Source organism: Rhinoderma darwinii (genome assembly GCF_050947455.1).
Source record: "Rhinoderma darwinii isolate aRhiDar2 chromosome 5 unlocalized genomic scaffold, aRhiDar2.hap1 SUPER_5_unloc_24, whole genome shotgun sequence".
Lineage (NCBI taxonomy): Eukaryota > Metazoa > Chordata > Amphibia > Anura > Rhinodermatidae > Rhinoderma > Rhinoderma darwinii.
This window is the reverse complement of record NW_027461781.1, coordinates 609,467-623,025: the sequence shown is the minus strand read 5'-3', so window position 1 is coordinate 623,025 and position 13,559 is coordinate 609,467. Positions and strand designations below refer to the sequence as shown.

Sequence of the window (13,559 nt, the reverse complement as noted above, 5' to 3'; positions counted from 1 at the left end):
CTGTGCAAAAAAAAGACAGCCTGGCGGCCGGCTGTTGCAGTGTTGCCCTCTCAGGCAACACTGAGTGACTGACTGAGCCTCACCGTCTTATATAAAGTTCAGACGGAACTTTGCACGTGTCATAGTGGAGCCCTCAGGATTCCAGAGCCAGCTTTCTGACATCATAATGGGGCCTCAGAGATAAAAGCCTGGGCCCAGGCAGTGTTGGTCAGTGCTGCTCAGCAGGCAGCACTGGACTGGACTGGATTACAGCTGATACAAGGTGTGAAGGAACAAGGGGTGGCTGTGGGCATGCACTTGCTGCCGCTGCCAGTGTTTATCTGCATGGCAGCAGGGCATTTGGGCGTTGCCAGGAAGGCGTTTTTATGTAGATTCCTCCTCTTTCAGCACTGCATTGTGGTGCAAGCAAAAGAAGCAAATCCTGTCTGGCTTCCTCTCCGGCCTTTATTCACCTCCCGTGTAGCTGTGAGTGTGTGAGCCTGCAGGGCCCCATGGAATTGCCTAGAAGTAGGCTGAATCGCTGCAAGGGCTGAACAGCAGTATCGGGCAGGCTCGGGCAACGCGCGGCCCGTTTGGGTTATCGCTTCTCGGCCTTTTGGCTAAGATCAAGTGTAGTATCTGTTCTTATCAGTTTAATATCTGATACGTCCCCTATCTGGGGACCATATATTAAATGGATTTTTAGAACAGGGAGATGGAAATAGAGCTTGCTCTGTCCACTCCACGCATTGACCTGGTATTGCAGTATTTCCAGGACCGGTGCACCCTTTCCTTATGTGTTGACTAAAAGCAGATTCCAAAAGTGTTTTTTGTCTTTGCTATTGTTTCTGTCTTTCTGAAGGGATCTCCCCTTTTAATCCCATTATTTCAACACCTGTTGGACAATGCATGAGTGATAATGAGCTCATTGATTAAATGCAATTAATGAATAGATTGCCACCTCTTGTTGTGTGTCGTCTGTGTTTCTGTGTTTCCGGCATTTCACATTGGAACACCTCATTCACCTTCCTTGTCTTCTCTCCGCCCTCCCTTTTAGGTAAGTTAAAGAGCTGCACCTGAGCCAGCCACTGATTGATTGATTGATTGATTGATTGATTGATTGATTGATTGATTGATTGATTGATGCAGCACAACAGTCAAATAGTGGAGTGGAGTAGGGGAACAGCAAACAGCCAATAAAGCAGCCCGCCCGCTCGCCTGCCCGCCACAATGGACCTACCTGTGTACACTAGATGGATGTGATGGAATGTACTGTCGTCCCTACATTTCAAGAAGAAGTAAGAATTGCAGTTGCAACAAAGCCTTGCTTGCCTACAAAGAGAGCAGCAATTTGGATTTGTTACTATGTTACCTAGAAGAATAACAAACTGTGCAAGGATGGAGGTTGTAGGAGCAAGGAGAAGTTGTCTGTAAAGTTGGTGGATGCCTATTTTCCATTTTGCAGTCCCTTGTCTCCCTCTTGTGGCCTCCTGGAGGCAACTAGCTGTGCAAAAAAAAGACAGCCTGGCGGCCGGCTGTTGCAGTGTTGCCCTCTCAGGCAACACTGAGTGACTGACTGAGCCTCACCGTCTTATATAAAGTTCAGACGGAACTTTGCACGTGTCATAGTGGAGCCCTCAGGATTCCAGAGCCAGCTTTCTGACATCATAATGGGGCCTCAGAGATAAAAGCCTGGGCCCAGGCAGTGTTGGTCAGTGCTGCTCAGCAGGCAGCACTGGACTGGACTGGATTACAGCTGATACAAGGTGTGAAGGAACAAGGGGTGGCTGTGGGCATGCACTTGCTGCCGCTGCCAGTGTTTATCTGCATGGCAGCAGGGCATTTGGGCGTTGCCAGGAAGGCGTTTTTATGTAGATTCCTCCTCTTTCAGCACTGCATTGTGGTGCAAGCAAAAGAAGCAAATCCTGTCTGGCTTCCTCTCCGGCCTTTATTCACCTCCCGTGTAGCTGTGAGTGTGTGAGCCTGCAGGGCCCCATGGAATTGCCTAGAAGTAGGCTGAATCGCTGCAAGGGCTGAACAGCAGTATCGGGCAGGCTCGGGCAACGCGCGGCCCGTTCGGGTTATCGCTTCTCGGCCTTTTGGCTAAGATCAAGTGTAGTATCTGTTCTTATCAGTTTAATATCTGATACGTCCCCTATCTGGGGACCATATATTAAATGGATTTTTAGAACAGGGAGATGGAAATAGAGCTTGCTCTGTCCACTCCACGCATTGACCTGGTATTGCAGTATTTCCAGGACCGGTGCACCCTTTCCTTATGTGCTGACTAAAAGCAGATTCCAAAAGTGTTTTTTGTCTTTGCTATTGTTTCTGTCTTTCTGAAGGGATCTCCCCTTTTAATCCCATTATTTCAACACCTGTTGGACAATGCATGAGTGATAATGAGCTCATTGATTAAATGCAATTAATGAATAGATTGCCACCTCTTGTTGTGTGTCGTCTGTGTTTCTGTGTTTCCGGCATTTCACATTGGAACACCTCATTCACCTTCCTTGTCTTCTCTCCGCCCTCCCTTTTAGGTAAGTTAAAGAGCTGCACCTGAGCCAGCCACTGATTGATTGATTGATTGATTGATTGATTGATTGATTGATTGATTGATGCAGCACAACAGTCAAATAGTGGAGTGGAGTAGGGGAACAGCAAACAGCCAATAAAGCAGCCCGCCCGCTCGCCTGCCCGCCACAATGGACCTACCTGTGTACACTAGATGGATGTGATGGAATGTACTGTCGTCCCTACATTTCAAGAAGAAGTAAGAATTGCAGTTGCAACAAAGCCTTGCTTGCCTACAAAGAGAGCAGCAATTTGGATTTGTTACTATGTTACCTAGAAGAATAACAAACTGTGCAAGGATGGAGGTTGTAGGAGCAAGGAGAAGTTGTCTGTAAAGTTGGTGGATGCCTATTTTCCATTTTGCAGTCCCTTGTCTCCCTCTTGTGGCCTCCTGGAGGCAACTAGCTGTGCAAAAAAAAGACAGCCTGGCGGCCGGCTGTTGCAGTGTTGCCCTCTCAGGCAACACTGAGTGACTGACTGAGCCTCACCGTCTTATATAAAGTTCAGACGGAACTTTGCACGTGTCATAGTGGAGCCCTCAGGATTCCAGAGCCAGCTTTCTGACATCATAATGGGGCCTCAGAGATAAAAGCCTGGGCCCAGGCAGTGTTGGTCAGTGCTGCTCAGCAGGCAGCACTGGACTGGACTGGATTACAGCTGATACAAGGTGTGAAGGAACAAGGGGTGGCTGTGGGCATGCACTTGCTGCCGCTGCCAGTGTTTATTTGCATGGCAGCAGGGCATTTGGGCGTTGCCAGGAAGGCGTTTTTATGTAGATTCCTCCTCTTTCAGCACTGCATTGTGGTGCAAGCAAAAGAAGCAAATCCTGTCTGGCTTCCTCTCCGGCCTTTATTCACCTCCCGTGTAGCTGTGAGTGTGTGAGCCTGCAGGGCCCCATGGAATTGCCTAGAAGTAGGCTGAATCGCTGCAAGGGCTGAACAGCAGTATCGGGCAGGCTCGGGCAACGCGCGGCCCGTTCGGGTTATCGCTTCTCGGCCTTTTGGCTAAGATCAAGTGTAGTATCTGTTCTTATCAGTTTAATATCTGATACGTCCCCTATCTGGGGACCATATATTAAATGGATTTTTAGAACAGGGAGATGGAAATAGAGCTTGCTCTGTCCACTCCACGCATTGACCTGGTATTGCAGTATTTCCAGGACCGGTGCACCCTTTCCTTATGTGTTGACTAAAAGCAGATTCCAAAAGTGTTTTTTGTCTTTGCTATTGTTTCTGTCTTTCTGAAGGGATCTCCCCTTTTAATCCCATTATTTCAACACCTGTTGGACAATGCATGAGTGATAATGAGCTCATTGATTAAATGCAATTAATGAATAGATTGCCACCTCTTGTTGTGTGTCGTCTGTGTTTCTGTGTTTCCGGCATTTCACATTGGAACACCTCATTCACCTTCCTTGTCTTCTCTCCGCCCTCCCTTTTAGGTAAGTTAAAGAGCTGCACCTGAGCCAGCCACTGATTGATTGATTGATTGATTGATTGATTGATTGATTGATTGATGCAGCACAACAGTCAAATAGTGGAGTGGAGTAGGGGAACAGCAAACAGCCAATAAAGCAGCCCGCCCGCTCGCCTGCCCGCCACAATGGACCTACCTGTGTACACTAGATGGATGTGATGGAATGTACTGTCGTCCCTACATTTCAAGAAGAAGTAAGAATTGCAGTTGCAACAAAGCCTTGCTTGCCTACAAAGAGAGCAGCAATTTGGATTTGTTACTATGTTACCTAGAAGAATAACAAACTGTGCAAGGATGGAGGTTGTAGGAGCAAGGAGAAGTTGTCTGTAAAGTTGGTGGATGCCTATTTTCCATTTTGCAGTCCCTTGTCTCCCTCTTGTGGCCTCCTGGAGGCAACTAGCTGTGCAAAAAAAAGACAGCCTGGCGGCCGGCTGTTGCAGTGTTGCCCTCTCAGGCAACACTGAGTGACTGACTGAGCCTCACCGTCTTATATAAAGTTCAGACGGAACTTTGCACGTGTCATAGTGGAGCCCTCAGGATTCCAGAGCCAGCTTTCTGACATCATAATGGGGCCTCAGAGATAAAAGCCTGGGCCCAGGCAGTGTTGGTCAGTGCTGCTCAGCAGGCAGCACTGGACTGGACTGGATTACAGCTGATACAAGGTGTGAAGGAACAAGGGGTGGCTGTGGGCATGCACTTGCTGCCGCTGCCAGTGTTTATTTGCATGGCAGCAGGGCATTTGGGCGTTGCCAGGAAGGCGTTTTTATGTAGATTCCTCCTCTTTCAGCACTGCATTGTGGTGCAAGCAAAAGAAGCAAATCCTGTCTGGCTTCCTCTCCGGCCTTTATTCACCTCCCGTGTAGCTGTGAGTGTGTGAGCCTGCAGGGCCCCATGGAATTGCCTAGAAGTAGGCTGAATCGCTGCAAGGGCTGAACAGCAGTATCGGGCAGGCTCGGGCAACGCGCGGCCCGTTCGGGTTATCGCTTCTCGGCCTTTTGGCTAAGATCAAGTGTAGTATCTGTTCTTATCAGTTTAATATCTGATACGTCCCCTATCTGGGGACCATATATTAAATGGATTTTTAGAACAGGGAGATGGAAATAGAGCTTGCTCTGTCCACTCCACGCATTGACCTGGTATTGCAGTATTTCCAGGACCGGTGCACCCTTTCCTTATGTGTTGACTAAAAGCAGATTCCAAAAGTGTTTTTTGTCTTTGCTATTGTTTCTGTCTTTCTGAAGGGATCTCCCCTTTTAATCCCATTATTTCAACACCTGTTGGACAATGCATGAGTGATAATGAGCTCATTGATTAAATGCAATTAATGAATAGATTGCCACCTCTTGTTGTGTGTCGTCTGTGTTTCTGTGTTTCCGGCATTTCACATTGGAACACCTCATTCACCTTCCTTGTCTTCTCTCCGCCCTCCCTTTTAGGTAAGTTAAAGAGCTGCACCTGAGCCAGCCACTGATTGATTGATTGATTGATTGATTGATTGATTGATTGATTGATTGATTGATTGATTGATGCAGCACAACAGTCAAATAGTGGAGTGGAGTAGGGGAACAGCAAACAGCCAATAAAGCAGCCCGCCCGCTCGCCTGCCCGCCACAATGGACCTACCTGTGTACACTAGATGGATGTGATGGAATGTACTGTCGTCCCTACATTTCAAGAAGAAGTAAGAATTGCAGTTGCAACAAAGCCTTGCTTGCCTACAAAGAGAGCAGCAATTTGGATTTGTTACTATGTTACCTAGAAGAATAACAAACTGTGCAAGGATGGAGGTTGTAGGAGCAAGGAGAAGTTGTCTGTAAAGTTGGTGGATGCCTATTTTCCATTTTGCAGTCCCTTGTCTCCCTCTTGTGGCCTCCTGGAGGCAACTAGCTGTGCAAAAAAAAGACAGCCTGGCGGCCGGCTGTTGCAGTGTTGCCCTCTCAGGCAACACTGAGTGACTGACTGAGCCTCACCGTCTTATATAAAGTTCAGACGGAACTTTGCACGTGTCATAGTGGAGCCCTCAGGATTCCAGAGCCAGCTTTCTGACATCATAATGGGGCCTCAGAGATAAAAGCCTGGGCCCAGGCAGTGTTGGTCAGTGCTGCTCAGCAGGCAGCACTGGACTGGACTGGATTACAGCTGATACAAGGTGTGAAGGAACAAGGGGTGGCTGTGGGCATGCACTTGCTGCCGCTGCCAGTGTTTATCTGCATGGCAGCAGGGCATTTGGGCGTTGCCAGGAAGGCGTTTTTATGTAGATTCCTCCTCTTTCAGCACTGCATTGTGGTGCAAGCAAAAGAAGCAAATCCTGTCTGGCTTCCTCTCCGGCCTTTATTCACCTCCCGTGTAGCTGTGAGTGTGTGAGCCTGCAGGGCCCCATGGAATTGCCTAGAAGTAGGCTGAATCGCTGCAAGGGCTGAACAGCAGTATCGGGCAGGCTCGGGCAACGCGCGGCCCGTTCGGGTTATCGCTTCTCGGCCTTTTGGCTAAGATCAAGTGTAGTATCTGTTCTTATCAGTTTAATATCTGATACGTCCCCTATCTGGGGACCATATATTAAATGGATTTTTAGAACAGGGAGATGGAAATAGAGCTTGCTCTGTCCACTCCACGCATTGACCTGGTATTGCAGTATTTCCAGGACCGGTGCACCCTTTCCTTATGTGTTGACTAAAAGCAGATTCCAAAAGTGTTTTTTGTCTTTGCTATTGTTTCTGTCTTTCTGAAGGGATCTCCCCTTTTAATCCCATTATTTCAACACCTGTTGGACAATGCATGAGTGATAATGAGCTCATTGATTAAATGCAATTAATGAATAGATTGCCACCTCTTGTTGTGTGTCGTCTGTGTTTCTGTGTTTCCGGCATTTCACATTGGAACACCTCATTCACCTTCCTTGTCTTCTCTCCGCCCTCCCTTTTAGGTAAGTTAAAGAGCTGCACCTGAGCCAGCCACTGATTGATTGATTGATTGATTGATTGATTGATTGATTGATTGATTGATTGATTGATGCAGCACAACAGTCAAATAGTGGAGTGGAGTAGGGGAACAGCAAACAGCCAATAAAGCAGCCCGCCCGCTCGCCTGCCCGCCACAATGGACCTACCTGTGTACACTAGATGGATGTGATGGAATGTACTGTCGTCCCTACATTTCAAGAAGAAGTAAGAATTGCAGTTGCAACAAAGCCTTGCTTGCCTACAAAGAGAGCAGCAATTTGGATTTGTTACTATGTTACCTAGAAGAATAACAAACTGTGCAAGGATGGAGGTTGTAGGAGCAAGGAGAAGTTGTCTGTAAAGTTGGTGGATGCCTATTTTCCATTTTGCAGTCCCTTGTCTCCCTCTTGTGGCCTCCTGGAGGCAACTAGCTGTGCAAAAAAAAGACAGCCTGGCGGCCGGCTGTTGCAGTGTTGCCCTCTCAGGCAACACTGAGTGACTGACTGAGCCTCACCGTCTTATATAAAGTTCAGACGGAACTTTGCACGTGTCATAGTGGAGCCCTCAGGATTCCAGAGCCAGCTTTCTGACATCATAATGGGGCCTCAGAGATAAAAGCCTGGGCCCAGGCAGTGTTGGTCAGTGCTGCTCAGCAGGCAGCACTGGACTGGACTGGATTACAGCTGATACAAGGTGTGAAGGAACAAGGGGTGGCTGTGGGCATGCACTTGCTGCCGCTGCCAGTGTTTATCTGCATGGCAGCAGGGCATTTGGGCGTTGCCAGGAAGGCGTTTTTATGTAGATTCCTCCTCTTTCAGCACTGCATTGTGGTGCAAGCAAAAGAAGCAAATCCTGTCTGGCTTCCTCTCCGGCCTTTATTCACCTCCCGTGTAGCTGTGAGTGTGTGAGCCTGCAGGGCCCCATGGAATTGCCTAGAAGTAGGCTGAATCGCTGCAAGGGCTGAACAGCAGTATCGGGCAGGCTCGGGCAACGCGCGGCCCGTTCGGGTTATCGCTTCTCGGCCTTTTGGCTAAGATCAAGTGTAGTATCTGTTCTTATCAGTTTAATATCTGATACGTCCCCTATCTGGGGACCATATATTAAATGGATTTTTAGAACAGGGAGATGGAAATAGAGCTTGCTCTGTCCACTCCACGCATTGACCTGGTATTGCAGTATTTCCAGGACCGGTGCACCCTTTCCTTATGTGTTGACTAAAAGCAGATTCCAAGTGTTTTTTGTCTTTGCTATTGTTTCTGTCTTTCTGAAGGGATCTCCCCTTTTAATCCCATTATTTCAACACCTGTTGGACAATGCATGAGTGATAATGAGCTCATTGATTAAATGCAATTAATGAATAGATTGCCACCTCTTGTTGTGTGTCGTCTGTGTTTCTGTGTTTCCGGCATTTCACATTGGAACACCTCATTCACCTTCCTTGTCTTCTCTCCGCCCTCCCTTTTAGGTAAGTTAAAGAGCTGCACCTGAGCCAGCCACTGATTGATTGATTGATTGATTGATTGATTGATTGATTGATTGATTGATGCAGCACAACAGTCAAATAGTGGAGTGGAGTAGGGGAACAGCAAACAGCCAATAAAGCAGCCCGTCCGCTCGCCTGCCCGCCACAATGGACCTACCTGTGTACACTAGATGGATGTGATGGAATGTACTGTCGTCCCTACATTTCAAGAAGAAGTAAGAATTGCAGTTGCAACAAAGCCTTGCTTGCCTACAAAGAGAGCAGCAATTTGGATTTGTTACTATGTTACCTAGAAGAATAACAAACTGTGCAAGGATGGAGGTTGTAGGAGCAAGGAGAAGTTGTCTGTAAAGTTGGTGGATGCCTATTTTCCATTTTGCAGTCCCTTGTCTCCCTCTTGTGGCCTCCTGGAGGCAACTAGCTGTGCAAAAAAAAAGACAGCCTGGCGGCCGGCTGTTGCAGTGTTGCCCTCTCAGGCAACACTGAGTGACTGACTGAGCCTCACCGTCTTATATAAAGTTCAGACGGAACTTTGCACGTGTCATAGTGGAGCCCTCAGGATTCCAGAGCCAGCTTTCTGACATCATAATGGGGCCTCAGAGATAAAAGCCTGGGCCCAGGCAGTGTTGGTCAGTGCTGCTCAGCAGGCAGCACTGGACTGGACTGGATTACAGCTGATACAAGGTGTGAAGGAACAAGGGGTGGCTGTGGGCATGCACTTGCTGCCGCTGCCAGTGTTTATCTGCATGGCAGCAGGGCATTTGGGCGTTGCCAGGAAGGCGTTTTTATGTAGATTCCTCCTCTTTCAGCACTGCATTGTGGTGCAAGCAAAAGAAGCAAATCCTGTCTGGCTTCCTCTCCGGCCTTTATTCACCTCCCGTGTAGCTGTGAGTGTGTGAGCCTGCAGGGCCCCATGGAATTGCCTAGAAGTAGGCTGAATCGCTGCAAGGGCTGAACAGCAGTATCGGGCAGGCTCGGGCAACGCGCGGCCCGTTCGGGTTATCGCTTCTCGGCCTTTTGGCTAAGATCAAGTGTAGTATCTGTTCTTATCAGTTTAATATCTGATACGTCCCCTATCTGGGGACCATATATTAAATGGATTTTTAGAACAGGGAGATGGAAATAGAGCTTGCTCTGTCCACTCCACGCATTGACCTGGTATTGCAGTATTTCCAGGACCGGTGCACCCTTTCCTTATGTGCTGACTAAAAGCAGATTCCAAAAGTGTTTTTTGTCTTTGCTATTGTTTCTGTCTTTCTGAAGGGATCTCCCCTTTTAATCCCATTATTTCAACACCTGTTGGACAATGCATGAGTGATAATGAGCTCATTGATTAAATGCAATTAATGAATAGATTGCCACCTCTTGTTGTGTGTCGTCTGTGTTTCTGTGTTTCCGGCATTTCACATTGGAACACCTCATTCACCTTCCTTGTCTTCTCTCCGCCCTCCCTTTTAGGTAAGTTAAAGAGCTGCACCTGAGCCAGCCACTGATTGATTGATTGATTGATTGATTGATTGATTGATTGATTGATTGATTGATGCAGCACAACATGCAGCACAACAGTCAAATAGTGGAGTGGAGTAGGGGAACAGCAAACAGCCAATAAAGCAGCCCGCCCGCTCGCCTGCCCGCCACAATGGACCTACCTGTGTACACTAGATGGATGTGATGGAATGTACTGTCGTCCCTACATTTCAAGAAGAAGTAAGAATTGCAGTTGCAACAAAGCCTTGCTTGCCTACAAAGAGAGCAGCAATTTGGATTTGTTACTATGTTACCTAGAAGAATAACAAACTGTGCAAGGATGGAGGTTGTAGGAGCAAGGAGAAGTTGTCTGTAAAGTTGGTGGATGCCTATTTTCCATTTTGCAGTCCCTTGTCTCCCTCTTGTGGCCTCCTGGAGGCAACTAGCTGTGCAAAAAAAAGACAGCCTGGCGGCCGGCTGTTGCAGTGTTGCCCTCTCAGGCAACACTGAGTGACTGACTGAGCCTCACCGTCTTATATAAAGTTCAGACGGAACTTTGCACGTGTCATAGTGGAGCCCTCAGGATTCCAGAGCCAGCTTTCTGACATCATAATGGGGCCTCAGAGATAAAAGCCTGGGCCCAGGCAGTGTTGGTCAGTGCTGCTCAGCAGGCAGCACTGGACTGGACTGGATTACAGCTGATACAAGGTGTGAAGGAACAAGGGGTGGCTGTGGGCATGCACTTGCTGCCGCTGCCAGTGTTTATCTGCATGGCAGCAGGGCATTTGGGCGTTGCCAGGAAGGCGTTTTTATGTAGATTCCTCCTCTTTCAGCACTGCATTGTGGTGCAAGCAAAAGAAGCAAATCCTGTCTGGCTTCCTCTCCGGCCTTTATTCACCTCCCGTGTAGCTGTGAGTGTGTGAGCCTGCAGGGCCCCATGGAATTGCCTAGAAGTAGGCTGAATCGCTGCAAGGGCTGAACAGCAGTATCGGGCAGGCTCGGGCAACGCGCGGCCCGTTCGGGTTATCGCTTCTCGGCCTTTTGGCTAAGATCAAGTGTAGTATCTGTTCTTATCAGTTTAATATCTGATACATCCCCTATCTGGGGACCATATATTAAATGGATTTTTAGAACAGGGAGATGGAAATAGAGCTTGCTCTGTCCACTCCACGCATTGACCTGGTATTGCAGTATTTCCAGGACCGGTGCACCCTTTCCTTATGTGCTGACTAAAAGCAGATTCCAAAAGTGTTTTTTGTCTTTGCTATTGTTTCTGTCTTTCTGAAGGGATCTCCCCTTTTAATCCCATTATTTCAACACCTGTTGGACAATGCATGAGTGATAATGAGCTCATTGATTAAATGCAATTAATGAATAGATTGCCACCTCTTGTTGTGTGTCGTCTGTGTTTCTGTGTTTCCGGCATTTCACATTGGAACACCTCATTCACCTTCCTTGTCTTCTCTCCGCCCTCCCTTTTAGGTAAGTTAAAGAGCTGCACCTGAGCCAGCCACTGATTGATTGATTGATTGATTGATTGATTGATTGATTGATTGATTGATTGATTGATTGATTGATGCAGCACAACAGTCAAATAGTGGAGTGGAGTAGGGGAACAGCAAACAGCCAATAAAGCAGCCCGCCCGCTCGCCTGCCCGCCACAATGGACCTACCTGTGTACACTAGATGGATGTGATGGAATGTACTGTCGTCCCTACATTTCAAGAAGAAGTAAGAATTGCAGTTGCAACAAAGCCTTGCTTGCCTACAAAGAGAGCAGCAATTTGGATTTGTTACTATTGTTCGGGTACTAATCAGTCTCAACCGGCAGGGATAATACGCTGAGTTCGTACGAAAGGAATCACACCACACAGAGTCTGGTACAAAGCTCCTCACTCAGCATCAGGCGTCCCTGATTTATTTATTACACACATTTGTTCTATATCTCCTTTCTCCTGGGGGTGGGTACATGTTATCACACTTTTATAAAAGCACGTATCACTGTAAGCCTCTTGTTACTTTGTGTCATCCTTGGATAGGTTCACCCTTATCTGGTCCTTTAGATATGTCTTCATAGTTCATAGTTTGTTCATACCAGGAAGTGACTTGTTATTTTATTAGTGCGTAGTCCCTGTTCAGGGGCCATCTTGCCACGTATACTTATCTAATCCTATTACTATTGCTTCATCACAATTATGTACACAACTCTATAGTCTATATTTTATTAAAGAAAGAAAATTATTATAAACATTAACTTCTGTCCACTCCATCCTTCACAGTCCCCCCTTTTATCATTATTTTCTTCATTTCTTAACCTAAGTGTGTCCGTGCTCTGGGAAAGGGGAGTAAAAGGATTTTTTCACCAGTTTGAGACGAGCCTCCCCTATTAGGAGACCCCCCTTTGTAGCTGGACTTAAAGAGTCGGTGCACACCCTACACTATCTATTCATCTTCAGAACAATAGTCTCGATAAAGGGTGGTTGTTTTCATGGATGGAGTTGGTAAAAGTCCTTCAATTTCTGAAGAAAACATAAAAGTGGGAGTTACTTCAGTTATAGTTTTAGTCATTAATTTCTTCATACATGGTAATACACAACAAGCAATAACTGCGAAAAGCACTAGAAAGATTAAGATTACAATCCCAATTTGGGCCAGAATTTTCTGCCATCCGGTTAACCATGAGAAATACTGATCCCATGGGTCTGTGAAACCTCAATTTCGTTTTAATTCCTCGGATAAAGAAACAATCTGTTTGATTGCCATGGTTACTTTGCCGTTTGGTCCTGTGTTATCTGGAATAAAAGTACGACAGGTAGTACCTATCATGGCACAAACGCCTCCTTTTTCTGCTAGTATCATATCAAGGGCCATACGGTTCTGGAAAGTCATAGTAGATGTGGGTCCTAACTGGTCAGCTAGACCTTGTAAAGCGTCCCTAGTATAGTTAACAAACCGTTGCTGGTTGTAATAGATATAATTTATCCAATCTACATTTTTGTTAGCTGTGATCATAGGGATTAATGATTCAAATCAAGCTGCTACCTGATCCCGGGCCTTGAATTCATCTGGGACCCCCCTTGGGACTCCTATAGCATCTATATACACATGGGGGTCAAAACTTCCTTTCAGATCTCTTTTTTCCCCTTGTAAATATGTGACTATTTTGAGAGATGGTCTCTTGGGTTTCTAACTGTATACCATTCAATACTCCTAAATATCTCTTAAAATTGTTATCAAGAATACAAAATATCTCCTATTTCTTATTTGGCTATTATTCATACATAATATCATCCCATCAGTTTCTTTTATTACAATCGTAGAGTTGAGCCTCTCCTTGTTGCATCTTTCATAAGTCTTATTTATCATTTCGTTTCTATTTTTACTGGTTGTATATTTCTGTCGATACTGTAAATCTGGTTCATAACAACAAAACCACAGCCCCGGCGTCTCTTCTTGTATGCTAATGTTGGCTGTTTTGTCTATGTGAAGGTACACAGTCCCTCCATGTGGTCCTTTTTTCCAAGTCCCTTCGGTTGTAGTCACATTTGTAGTATAACACGGGGCATTGGCCTTACATGTGTAGTTACCCTCCTTTCTATCCACTGTGGCATTCGCCCACCCTGTCCTGAACTGTTCCAGTG

General features: G+C 46.6%; 8 non-coding genes across 8 annotated transcripts; all 8 read left to right on the top strand.

Annotated features, from left to right (window-relative positions):
* Window positions 1-579: 579 nt before the first annotated feature.
* On the top strand, window positions 580-770 carry LOC142687952 (U2 spliceosomal RNA). Its single transcript, XR_012857129.1, has one exon. It is a non-coding gene; the product is annotated as a U2 spliceosomal RNA (small nuclear RNA).
* A 1,292-nt stretch (window positions 771-2,062) lies between these two features.
* LOC142687951 (U2 spliceosomal RNA) lies at window positions 2,063-2,253 on the top strand. The gene has a single exon (XR_012857128.1). It is a non-coding gene; the product is annotated as a U2 spliceosomal RNA (small nuclear RNA).
* A 1,284-nt stretch (window positions 2,254-3,537) lies between these two features.
* LOC142687950 (U2 spliceosomal RNA) lies at window positions 3,538-3,728 on the top strand. Its single transcript, XR_012857127.1, has one exon. It is a non-coding gene; the product is annotated as a U2 spliceosomal RNA (small nuclear RNA).
* Window positions 3,729-5,008: 1,280 nt separating this feature from the next.
* Window positions 5,009-5,199, top strand: LOC142687949 (U2 spliceosomal RNA). The gene has a single exon (XR_012857126.1). It is a non-coding gene; the product is annotated as a U2 spliceosomal RNA (small nuclear RNA).
* Window positions 5,200-6,495: 1,296 nt separating this feature from the next.
* On the top strand, window positions 6,496-6,686 carry LOC142687948 (U2 spliceosomal RNA). The gene has a single exon (XR_012857125.1). It is a non-coding gene; the product is annotated as a U2 spliceosomal RNA (small nuclear RNA).
* A 1,292-nt stretch (window positions 6,687-7,978) lies between these two features.
* On the top strand, window positions 7,979-8,169 carry LOC142687947 (U2 spliceosomal RNA). The gene has a single exon (XR_012857124.1). It is a non-coding gene; the product is annotated as a U2 spliceosomal RNA (small nuclear RNA).
* Window positions 8,170-9,452: 1,283 nt separating this feature from the next.
* On the top strand, window positions 9,453-9,643 carry LOC142687946 (U2 spliceosomal RNA). Its single transcript, XR_012857123.1, has one exon. It is a non-coding gene; the product is annotated as a U2 spliceosomal RNA (small nuclear RNA).
* A 1,300-nt stretch (window positions 9,644-10,943) lies between these two features.
* On the top strand, window positions 10,944-11,134 carry LOC142688023 (U2 spliceosomal RNA). Its single transcript, XR_012857193.1, has one exon. It is a non-coding gene; the product is annotated as a U2 spliceosomal RNA (small nuclear RNA).
* Window positions 11,135-13,559: the final 2,425 nt, after the last annotated feature.